The sequence below is a fragment of the Somniosus microcephalus genome, chromosome 8 (genome assembly GCF_052327205.1).
Source record: "Somniosus microcephalus isolate GS21.2 chromosome 8, FLI_Smic_1.0, whole genome shotgun sequence".
Classification (NCBI taxonomy): Eukaryota; Metazoa; Chordata; class Chondrichthyes; order Squaliformes; family Somniosidae; genus Somniosus; species Somniosus microcephalus.
This window is the reverse complement of record NC_140994.1, coordinates 241,943,294-241,955,568: the sequence shown is the minus strand read 5'-3', so window position 1 is coordinate 241,955,568 and position 12,275 is coordinate 241,943,294. Positions and strand designations below refer to the sequence as shown.

General features: G+C 50.3%; 1 protein-coding gene and 1 long non-coding RNA gene across 2 annotated transcripts in view; one reads left to right on the top strand and one right to left on the bottom strand.

Moving 5' to 3' along the window:
* The window catches only part of LOC147114210 (E3 ubiquitin/ISG15 ligase TRIM25-like), a 46,015-nt gene that overhangs the window by 15,506 nt on the left and 18,234 nt on the right, over nucleotides 1-12,275 (top strand). The gene's annotated exons all lie outside the window — the stretch shown is intronic.
* LOC147114211 (uncharacterized) lies at nucleotides 3,970-11,907 on the bottom strand. The gene is made up of 2 exons (XR_015079378.1): nucleotides 7,107-11,907; nucleotides 3,970-5,762 (listed from the first exon to the last, which is right to left on the bottom strand). It is a non-coding gene; the product is annotated as an uncharacterized LOC147114211 (long non-coding RNA).

Below are 12,275 nucleotides of genomic sequence, written 5' to 3'. Positions count from 1 at the left end.
ATAGTGGTGGATTCTCATTCGAAATGGCTGGAGGTGGCTATCATGAGCTCCATGACATCCAGTGCAGTGATCAACGCGTTGCGTTTGCTGTTTGCCACACATGGGGTCCCCGACGTGCTGGTTTCGGACAATGGAGCAGCCTTCACGTCAGCGGAGTTCAAGGCTTTTGCAGGCAGAAACGGGATCCGCCACGTGACCACAGCGCCCTATCACCCCTCCTCTAACGGGCAGGCAGAGAGGATGGTGCAAACCACAAAAGAGGCACTGGTGAGGATATCGGTGGGGGACTGGCAAACCAGATTGGCCAGGTTCCTGTTATCACAGCATACCACACCAAACTCAGCAACGGGGAAGAGTCCTGCCGAGATGCTGATGGGTCGCCGGCTGGCGACTGCACTGGACCGGCTACACCCGGACTACAGGGATGAGATGCACACAAAGCAACAGGAGCTGGCTAAGAAGCACCAGGGCACCGCCAGGCAGTTCGAGCCGTCAGAGACTGTGTTTGCCCGTTGCTATGCAGAAGGAGACAAATGGATGCCTGCCGTGGTGGAGCAGGCCACGGGTCCCCTGTCGTACAGCATCCGTACACCTGATGGCCAGCTACACAGACGCCACGTAGACCAGCTACAGGGTCGTACTCCGGTGAGAGTAACAGAGACGTCACAGGCTAGGCCATTGTCTCCACCACCTCTGCCAGGCAGTGACGGCCTGCTTCATGCAACAACGACGGAAGCCACATCGACAGAAGGTGTCATGGAGTCATCAGCCACGGAGGAAGGTTTTCCTGCAGCTAGCAGTGGCACCCCGACTATGCCTGTCTAGCGGCGCTCAAGTCGGGTTAGATTCTGTCCCAGACGCCTGGAGGACTAAGGGGTTTTATCTGGGGGAAAGGAGTGTTGTGTTTTGAGTTTTGCTTCAATTAAGTTTGTCCCAGTGCCCGGGTGTTACCTGAAGGGGGTGCTGGGGGGCTCGGTTTTACTTTGACTTTCACTTTCAGTTTCGGTTCTGCCATGTAGACAATGTGCTGCAATGTCCAACCATTTACTTAATAAATAGTAAAGGTACGTTCCGTCTCCTCTATTCATTACTGTTCGGTCAAGATGCAATAGCATTCAAGGCCTGTTCCACCGTCACCCTAGTGGCCCTCCCTGGTGTATCATCCACACTCAACTTGTCATCCCACCATGAGCTCTAGACCAGGCCGGCGAGGGTTCTGCCTGGGAGATGGAAATCACCCAAGGTGAGTCTGAAACTTGAAGGCAAAACATATGATTATTTGCACAAACCAATCCTCTGCAGAGGTAGTTCTTCTCATCACTCAGAGAACACCACTGAGTTGGAGATGCCTGAATTGCCCTAAAGGCTCTACCATCACCACCACTGCTGAGTCCTCATCTATCGGTTTCAGGGTGTTACAGGTACATATGATGTAGTGCTCTGACGCATTTGTAAGGCGTTTGGTTTCCTCGTCCTTACAAGGGTTCTTTGACTCTGGGTTTTACAGGAACAAAATCGTAGATGACACAAAGGTTTAGGTTCAACCCAAAACTGTTAGTTTATAAAAAGCAACAAAACACAGACAAAATCCTGTTGCGATTTGGCTGAAACTTACAATCACCCATCCGGCCGGTCGTTACCGTTGTGGATTGTAGGCCTGGATCGGAGATGACCTGTCCCCGTCCTCCTTTATCTGACTGCAGCTGCCTACACAGCGCAAACCCCTTGTAGAGTCAACTGTTATATACAATCACCCATCCGGCTGGTCGTGGCCGGCGTTGATTGCAGGCTGGGAGCTGGAGATGACCGTCGTCCCTTCCTTCTTACACCTGGCAGTCGCTGTAGTCAGAGCTAGCTTCCGAGAGAGAGAGCTTCCGAGAGAGCTTCTGAGCGAAAGAGAGAGAGAGCTGTGTGTGGTTCCTTCTTACAGTTCTTCCGTCCCGCCTTTTCGAGTCTGGGCCTTCCCCCAACTCTTGTATTCCAATCCACACCCAGTAATCCAAACCACAGGACACGTACAGGGCTGGGGGATGGAAGACAATTCCTTATCTTGTCTCCCCCTCCCTGTGGTACATATTTGATGTGATTTAGTCTTACTGCTGATGTGTTTTGCCCAAGGTTAAAGTTTTTTTCATTGAGGCCAGGAAGTTCATTGTTCCAGCGAAATTGGCATCGTTGTCTTATCCATTGAAGATCCATCGAAACCCATTAAAACAGGAAGGCCTAGAAATTCAGTGGGTTGCGCCAGCCGCTAACGCCATAAAAGGGCTATATTTCTGGCGCTAGCCACTTAGCGCCTGAACGCAGACCGATCTGCGCCGACGCCCAAATTCAGTTGACATTTAGCGCCGGCGCAAAGTGTTTGCGCCCGCTCAGGTGCGCGCGCAGCTTATGACGTCATATCGTCGTGCAACGCTGTTTGTGCGCCCCAAACCGGAAATTCAGTGGCGCCCGCCCAATGTGGGCGTGGCGCTGCTAAGAAGTGTGAGGTGGAACGCAAAAGAGGCCCTGTGGGCCTCGGGGAGCGCAAATTAAAGGGCACTTACACTGACCTATAAAGCCCAGCCATTTTGCTGCAATGACTTTACTGCTTTGGATTTCTGGACAGAGACCAAGGGACAGAGGTTACAGATTTGGGACAACATAGGAGAGGTATTTTTGGCTTCTGGCCAGTGCTTTGACATTTGATTCATTGTGATTTATCTGTTCTCCACTTTATTATGGGGGCTGTATGGGGGGCCAACCCTCAGTTGCAGCATTATGTGCGAAGGGCTCGCAGACGCTGTGAAAGAGGGCCAGCCATGCCTAGACGCAGAGGGGCCATCAGGCGTCGGCAACGTAGGCCTTACCCACTCAGGCAATACCGGCAGCAGGTGTCCTATCTCACCATGACTGCGGCGCATTGTGTGAAGAGGCTGCACTTCAGAAGGGAGGTGGTTGCAGAGATCTGCCAGCTGCTTCACACAGATCTGCGTCCACAGCTGATGTGCAGGACATCTCTCTCGGTGGAAGTGAAGGTCACGGTGGCTCTGAACTTTTATGCAAGCGGCTCCTTCCAAGCCGCTGCTGCGGACATAGCGAACATCTCCCAGTTCGCCGCGCATCGCTGCATCCGGCAGGTCACCGATGCACTTTACGCGAGGAGACACCAATTCATCTCCTTCCCCATGACCCGACAGAGGCAGGAGCAGCGTGCAGTCGGATTTGGCAGGATCGCGGGCTTCCCCATGGTGCAGGGCGCCATTGACTGCACGCATGTGGCTATGCAGGCACCTATCCACAATGCCGAGGATTACCGCAACCGGAAGGGCTACCATTCCCTAAATGTACAGCTGGTGTGTGACCACAGGCAGCGCATCCTAGCTGTCAATGCCCGCTTCCCAGGAAGCAGCCACGATGCATTTATCCTGCGCCAGACTACTGTGGCTGACATGTTCGAGGCACAGCCTCCACCAAGGGGATGGCTTATCGGGGACAAGGGCTACCCTTTGTGTACATGGCTCATGACCCCGCTCCGCGCGCCCAGGACCCCAGCGGAGGAGGCATACAACGAAAGCCATCAAGCCACAAGGAACATCATCGAGCAAACGATAGGCGTCCTCAAGCAACGGTTCCGCTGCCTGGATCGTTCTGGAGGATCTCTTCAGTATTCGCCGGATAGAGTCTCCCAGTTCGTCATCGTGTGCTGCATGCTGCACAACCTGGCTATCCGCAGGACTCAGGCACTGCCACCTGGCATTGCACCACCACCTCAGGAGGACGAGCAGGAGGAGGAGGAGGAGGAGGAGGACCAGCCCAGGAGGGAGCGACAAGGGCCAAGGGCCGTCCGCCGGGGGCTTATTGATCGACACTTCTAGGCCCCCTGTGAGGGAATGGCCTCTGGCAATGAACGCACCTGAGGCAGCCGCTCCGCAAGCCCTCAGCCGGTTAACGCAACAACCACTTCAAACATGACACCTGGACATGCTGAATAAATCAAAAGCTTTATTTCACAAACTCAGGGCCCTTCCCACATGAAACAGAAAAACAGACAAGACCCCCAAAAAACAGTCAAAAACATCTGTCACTCCCAAAACGTGGGGAGGACTAACAAAACTTGCCCATCCAAGAGGCCTTCAACAGCGGCCTTACAAAAATAAGCCCCCCCCGCACAACAGAGACACCCCCATGAAAACAAAAAATGCCTTGATCCTCGGCCTTAACAAAATAATGCCCCCCACAACACAAGCCCCCCAATATAAAAGAAACCGCTCTCAGCACACTCTAATGGGTGTTCCGAGAGGGCGAGTCCTTAGACAGGCTTCTCCGGCCCCTGGCCGACCTGCTGCTCCGCCTCAACCTGGGCCCTGCGGGTGTGGCGAGGCTGGGGGAAGGCTCATGAGGGCCACAAAGTGTGTCGGCAGATGCCCTTGGGGGTCGGCCTAGACGAGGCCTGGCCCAGGAGGGGCCGGCTGCTGACTGCTGCAGCTGTGGCTGGGCAGCATCAGTCTTAGCAGCAGCTCGTCGCACCTTGGCTGGGGGACTGGCAGTGTCGGCAGCACCATTGGGGGCAAGCTGGCTGATGGCAGGTGCGCGCTGCTCGCCAGAGACACTGGCACTCGGCCGGGCTGGCAGTGTAGCAAGCGCAGCAATGTGGGGGAGGCCACACCGCTGTGCTGCAGCAGGGCGGCGGGTGCCATGGTGATGCCTCCGTGCCACAGCGAGTGTGGCAGAAGTGAGTGCCCGAACTGCCCTGGTATGTGCCCGCATCAGCTCTGCCAGTGTGTGGACGGCACCACTCATCTCGCGAGTCGCGTCCTGCGCTGCCGCCAGTTGCTGCACACCCGCGTCCTGCGCTGCCGCGAGTTGCTGCACACCCCTGTCGTGCGCTGCGGCCAGTTGCTGGACACCCCTGTCGTGCGCTGCCGTGAGTTGTTCGAACCCCCTGGCCTGTGATTCCCCGAAAGCCACCACACTCTGAGCCAGGGACTCAATGGCGTGAGGCATCTGTTCGACCACCCCCATGAACTCTTGGTGGCGCCGCTCAGATGCCGCCGACATCTCATCGAGGACGCGCACCTCCTGGGCGAGGACCGTGTCCGGACTGGAGGGCGGACTCTCCCTCCGGGGAGAAGGCCGCTGAGCTGGCTGACCCTTCCCGCGTGCGTCGACCCCACTTGGGCCAGGTTCTGCCCTCCCCTCCAACACCTCCCCCCTCTGGGGAGAAGGCTGGCGTGCTGCCGGACCCTTCCCGCGTGCGTCCACCCTACTGGGACCAGCTTCGGCCCTCCCCTCCAACACCTCCCCCTGGCTCTCCTGCAGGCCAGACGTCTCCCCTCCATTGCCATCCCCTGGCGCGGAGGAGGGTTCCCCCGATGTGCCGCCTTCCTCCTGGTCCTCGACGTCCTCCTCCTCCAAGGGCCTGGCTCTCTGCGCTTCAGGGACCACCTCCTCCTCACCAGCTGAAAGCAGGAAGGCACAAGAGTAGCTTTAGAGTGAGGACAGGCCGTCAGCGAGGGAGGCCTGAGTGGTGCATTATGCGCATTTGTCGGTCAGTGGGAAAGGATGTAGATCTGAAGCGCGAGGGCAACGAGAGAGGTGCAACCGGTCATGTCCTTACCAGTGGGTACCAGTACAGGGTCCGCCTCGCCGATCGCGACAGGGCCAGTCACCCGGCCACGCATGAGTCGTGCCACGCTCTCCTCCAGATCAGTGAGCGCCTGGTACTCGGGACGGCCTCCACCAGTGACAGCCTGGCTCCTTACATTGCTCGCCAGCTTGGCCTGCAAGAGAAAGGACGGCCTCTAAGTACAGTGTGGTGCCCTGTCGCTGTGTGCACTGCCTCCCATGGTGGAATAGCTTGGCCAGTGTGGTGCCCTGTTGCTGTGTGCACTGCCTCCCATGGTGGAATAGCTTGGCCAGTGTGTTAAGTGCAGAAAGTGCTATTGATGAACATGCAAGTGCCATTGCTGCGGGAGGAGGGCTGCCCATTAGGCCTTTGAGGTCCCTTTGCCCATAAGGTGAGGTGCACATGCAAGGATGAGGGGGACACTGGAAAGGGTACTCACCTTCACCATCCGAGTGAGGTCGTTGAACTTCTTGCGGCATTGGTCCGCACTCCTGGGGACATCACAGGTGGATGACACCCTGCGGGCGATTTTGCCCCAGGCTCTCCTGTACTGGCTCCTGGGAGCCTTCCTGCCACTGTCCGGGCACAGGATCTCTCTTCTCTTCTCCACACCATGAATGAGCACACTCAGAGCATGCTCTGAGAAGCGCTGCGCTCGCTCACGGGCCCTCTCCATTGCTCCAGGCGCTATTTTGGCACACCAGTAGTGCTGAGGCCTAGCTGCAGGGCTCCAGTATGCAGGGTGTGGCAGCAGTCAAAGTTGACCCTTCCCCCTTTAAGAGCTGGCCGGCGTCAGGGTGTCTGCTGTCAATCAAAACATGACCGCACCTGCGCTGCGCCCGGCTTCGGCGTTATTAGGCCGCATCGCCGGCTTAGCGCCGGAACACAGCATTTCAACGCCAGTTTCAGCGCTCGGCCAAACTTAGGGCCAACTCTACTGAATTTCGGCGATGTGGCCTACACTTTCCGGCGGGCGCTAACTTTAGCGAGCGCCCGACTTTAGCGCCCCAAAAGTGTCCAGACTGAATTTCTAGGCCGAAGTCTCAATGTCCAAAGTTAAATCACCTATTCACTGTTAAATCACCTATCGAGACGCTCATTGTCCAAAGTAAATGTCTTTTCCAAAGTTAAATTGAAACTCACAGGTGTGTCTGTGCTTCTAGACCCAACTGCACCTCGCCCCTACCACTGGGCCAAACAGGCTTCCAGCATTTTGCTATTGTACTGGGTTTTTTGAAATCTACATTCCTCCCTTTAATGTCTCTTTTTAAACTAGAGACATTACTCTTGACGAATTCTACTCCTTCTTTGCCTTTGGGTGCATTGCCGGTCTCAACCAAACCTTTACATTTCACTTTTATTACATACATACATACATTTCGGTTCAAACACTCTGAACCTCCCGTTTCAATCTTTTAAGTTTCCCCCTTCTTGTCTTCCTTTTTAATTTACATGACAAGATTAATAGATACAACATAATACACAATTGTACAATTACCAACACATGCGATGCGATTCGAATCCAAGGAGGGATCTCAATGTTGAGTCCCACATCCCACCACGGAGGGTTAATCATCTCTTCGATTTCCTCCCTTTCTTTCTCATTCTTTTGCTGTAACACGTAATAATGTTTTAGGGACAAGTAATAGCTTAACCAAATGTTCGGGTAACGGCAGGATATCGTAGCCAAAACGTGATATGTATTCTTGGAGGTTTGGTGAAGTACCGTTAACTGTGATACCGATGTGTTTGTGGTCTGAGATGGGGATTATCCTTTAAATTACTGCGCCCCTCGTTTAACAACCAGGCCCCGTACATGACACACACATCATTTTGGGCAGCCCGATCCAACGCATTTCGGCCCTCCTTTATTAATACATTGATGGTCTGAGCATGAGTCTCCAGCTTAGCTACCATTTCCTTTAGATAAATCATCATCACCTGGTCTTCCTGCAATTCCTGACCCTCAATGTCATTACCCGCCCCCCCAGTATTTTCCTCAGCTGGTCCCTTAGGGTATTTACTTGTAATTGCAACTGCACGTTGTCCATACTGTTGACCAGTGACGTCGCTGCATTAAACACCGTGGCCACATCATTAATCAGTCCCCTTTTTCGTCTCCCCCAGCCCCGTGTGGCTGTTATTTACCAGTATGTATGCTCCCACCTGACTTTTGTCCCCATAATTCCTCTAGTAGAATTGCCTGAACATTCCTTTTAACAACTTTTCAAACAACTTTTGGCGGGCACCACCGGGGCAACAGTAACTCCATTAAATTAAGAATAACCGACGCTACTTCGTAATATACGGTATGATACATCGGCCCAGAAATTCGGGTCAGGGGCTTCCCACGTGTGCAAGCCCCCGACCTGCACTTACCTACCGCGCCGGCTGTTGAGCTGTGGGCCCGCATGGGATTCCGATCCTGGGCCTCCTCCAACTGCCGGCGCACAGTGCTTGCGTATCCCAGGGACGCAGTTAGTTCGATGCATCCCCTGGGATCACGTGGGCCATGGAGAGCCAATGGTAGCAGGGAATGCTTCATTCATTAGTTTGACAGGAAGACCTGCCAAACCTATAAATACTATAAGCCCCAAAACATCACTAAATCTTCAAATACATTTTTTAAAAATCACATTTTTTAAATAAACTATAAATTACATGAAATAACTATTTTAAACAATACAGTAATTTAAATTTTGAAAAAATTAATTACATTTTCTAACGGGGCTAAAAATAAACTTACCTTTCTTCAAAGTATTTAAAAATAATAAACCTGTGGAAAAAATGTTTTAATTTTAATTAATTCACCACTTACTTTGTAAAAAGCAGGCCTTGCGACTGCTTTTTACATGTCTAACTTCTGGAAACTTACCCTCCCAGGAAAACCTGCAAAAAAAACGTAGGTTAGATGCGCACGCGCTGCCTCTCCTGTGCACGCGTTCGACTTCTGAACCCCTTCTTTCAGGGGAACGGAAGTGTCGGTTTCCCGCGCATGCGCAGTGCATGCATGAAACCGGCACTTCCATTGGGCTTACGGGCGATTACCCCGTGCGTACTCACCCGTGGAGACCCGAATTTCTGGGCCATTATTTTTCCTTTTGGGATCAACACCAGCCCATTTTTAGGCCCGGGTGCTGTTACGGGACATTTGACCTCTGTACCCTGAGTCTTTGGGGCTTTCGGTAGAGGCTTCTTTTTGCTCGCGACCAGTTCGGTCGCATTGAGTGCTTTTGGAGGATCCGGGGTCACGCAAGAGTCAAAACTCTGAGCCCAATTCACTCCTGACCCGGAGTCCTGCCACTGCCATTTGAAAGTAATGGCAACCCCCCCTTTGCAGTTGTGCCCCGACCCGACCATGAACACATAAACTCCTTGCTCCTTCTTCCACCTTTTATCCCAACACAATTTTACCCCTTCCTTAGTTCCCATGGTCCGTCTGTTTGAATTATTATCCAACTTTTCCCATTCCGTGGATGCATTATTTTTACCTTTGTCTGTTTTCCGCAACCACCACCACCATCCCATGGGGGTGCTCCCTTACATTCCAGACAAACCCGTCTACCCTCTTTCACCCGTACCCTCTGAAATGAAGAGTAGATTGCCTTTCTAAAGCTAGGCTTTATTAACCTTAAAAAACCAGCAGCACATCTTCAACACCCAGTCTCAACCAAAGCTGTAGAGAACTGAATTTAAGATGGCCACCACAGATCACATGACATCAACTACCAATGAGTTTACAGCATATATCTCAAGGCAGGAAAACAGGCAACCAATTACAATGCTTCTTATAAAACAAGAATAATCACCACATTCACCCCTCCTTTTAAAACATACTTCAACCTAGGTAGCCTTTACAATTTACAATTAGTTATTTATGACGAAAACAATACATGTATAATATTTCAACAATTTTAAAATATTACTATCAAATTATTTTAAAAGTCCATTTTTAATCGGTCGACCGGATATCTTGTTCGTGTCGACCTTCTTAACCTTGGTGAAATTCCTTGCCCTCCCACGCCAGGAGACACAGAAATATCTTCTGCAGGGAGGCTATCAATATCCCGATTATCAACGGTTTCCGGATTGGAAATCCCATTAGAAGGTAAACTGGGAGGGTCATGAACATCCATCGAGGGCTGACTAATAGAATTGTAATTGTCTGCAATAGGATTGGAAATATTCGTAGTATCTGTGACGACATCAACATTATCTGAATTATGACTATTGTTAATATCCTCAGAAGAGGGCTGGCCACCACAAGGAGCCAAGTCTTTAACTGAAACAATACTTTCTTTCCCATCTTGGAATCGAATGTGAGCATATTGGGAATTTGCCTCCAACAGCTCCACCTCCTCCACTAAAGGATCATACTTTGACAGTCTAACATGGCGTCGGAGCAGCACAGGTCCCTGCATAGTAAGCCATGAAGGTACCGAATATCCCGTAGTGGATCTCCGCGGATAGTTGAAGAGCCTTTCATGGGGGGTCACATTAGTAGCCGTTGAAAGCAATGATCTAATGGAATGCAGGGCATCAGGCAATACCATTTCCCACTGTGTATTCTTAAGGTTCCGGGATGTCAAAGCCAACATAACTGCCTTCCAGATCACCCCATTGTATCGTTCGCACTGTCCATTACCCTGGGGATTATATGGGGTAGTTCTGCTAGTAGAAATTCCCCGACTCTGGAGGTATTCCTTCAACTGGGAAGACATAAAAGAACTTCCCTGATCCGAATGGATATACGCAGGCATCCCAAAGATGACAAAAAGTTGAGTCAGACATTTGATAACTGTAGCAGCTGATACATCTGCGCAAGGAAAAGCAAAAGGGAACCTTGAAAACTCATCCACAACAGTAAATATATATTGATTCTGAGTCGTTGAAGGAAGCGGCCCCTTAAAATCAATGCTCAGACGTTCAAAGGGAGAAGTAGCCTTTATAAGATGAGCTCGTTGAGGCTTAAAGGAATTTGGTTTACACCGAGCACAGACAGAGCATGATGAAGTCATCCACTTGACGTCTTCAACTGAAAAGGGCAAATTCTTACTGCGTACGAAGTGTATCATCCTCGTAACACCAGGATGGCACAAAGCATTATGAAGATTAATAAGCGTATCTCCGTGAATCACAGAACAATAAGCCCTCGACAGCGCATCAGCGGCAACATTATCCTTCCCCGGACGATAAACTATATCAAAATGGTAGCATGCCAACTCAATCCTCCACCTCATTATTTTATCATTCTTAATCTTTCCAAAATGTTTGACATCAAACATGAAGGACACAGATTTTTGGTCAGTTACCAACGTAAAATGTCGCCCCGATAAATAATGTCTCCATTTACGCAGTGCTTCTACTATTGTGTACGCCTCTTTCTCTATTGATGAGTGTCTTTTCTCACTATTGTTCAAAGTACATGAGAAAAAGGCCACAGGTCTTCCATTTTGGTTCAGAGTAGCCCCAATTGCAAAATTGGAAGCGTCCGTCTCAATCACAAAGGGAACCTGCTCATCAATAGAATGCACAACTGCTCCAAGGATATCCTTTTTAAGATTATCAAAACACATCCTGGCCTCCCATGATAGAGGATATGTCGTAACCCGAATAAGGGGCCGGATCTTCTGCGAGAAGTTTGCAATCCAATTAGAATAATAAGAAAACAGTCCAACAACTCGTTGCAAAGCCTTAGAATTAGTAGGACAAGGTAAATCAATCAGTGGTCGCAGGCGTTCTGGATCTGGTTTAATCTTGTTTCCCGAGATAATATACCCCAGTAAATTTACCTCGGTGGTTGAAAAGATACACTTCTCTTTATTGAAAGTTAAGCCAACTTTTTCCGCAGCTTGAAGGAATCTTTCTAAATTAAAATCATGCTCCACCCTTGATTTGCCACACACCGTGATGTCATCTAAATATGAAAAGGTGTCAGAGAGAGAGTTATCACTTATAAAAGCATCCATTGCCCGTTGAAAACAGGCGACACCGTTAGTAACACCAAATGGTACTCGGCAAAACTGATACAGCTTTCCGCCAGCCTCAAAGGCCGTATATGGTTGGTCCCTCTTAACGATAGGAATCTGATGATAAGCACTCTTTAGGTCAATAGTGCTAAAAACCTTATATTGAGATACTTTACTGATAAGCTCATCAATCTTAGGCAAGGGGTACGCATCTAATTGAGTATACCTGTTAATAGTTTGAGAGTAGTCTATCACCATTCGTTTCTTATGTCTCTCATTAGTGGTGACAACTACCTGTGCCCGCCAGGGCGAAAAACTAGGTTCAATGATTCCTTCTGAAAAAAGATGTTGAACTTCAGAATTAATAAATTCTTTATCCTGACTGCTATACCTTCTTGACTTGGTAGCAATTGGCTTACAATCCGGCATCAAATTGGAAAAAAGTGATAATGGAGAAATAGATAAAGAAGTTAATCCACAAATAGACAAAGGTGGCTTAGTTCCTCCAAAAGAAAGACTGAGAGACTCGTGTAATTGAAGCACATCATGACCAATCAAAATATCCGCACAAAGATTAGGCAGAACAGATAGGCGTATATCAGTATACGTATTACCTAGAAGAATTAATTTCACAAGGCAACAACCAGCTACTTGTGAGGTGAGAGTCGTCTGAGCCATACACACCTGATAGGTAACAG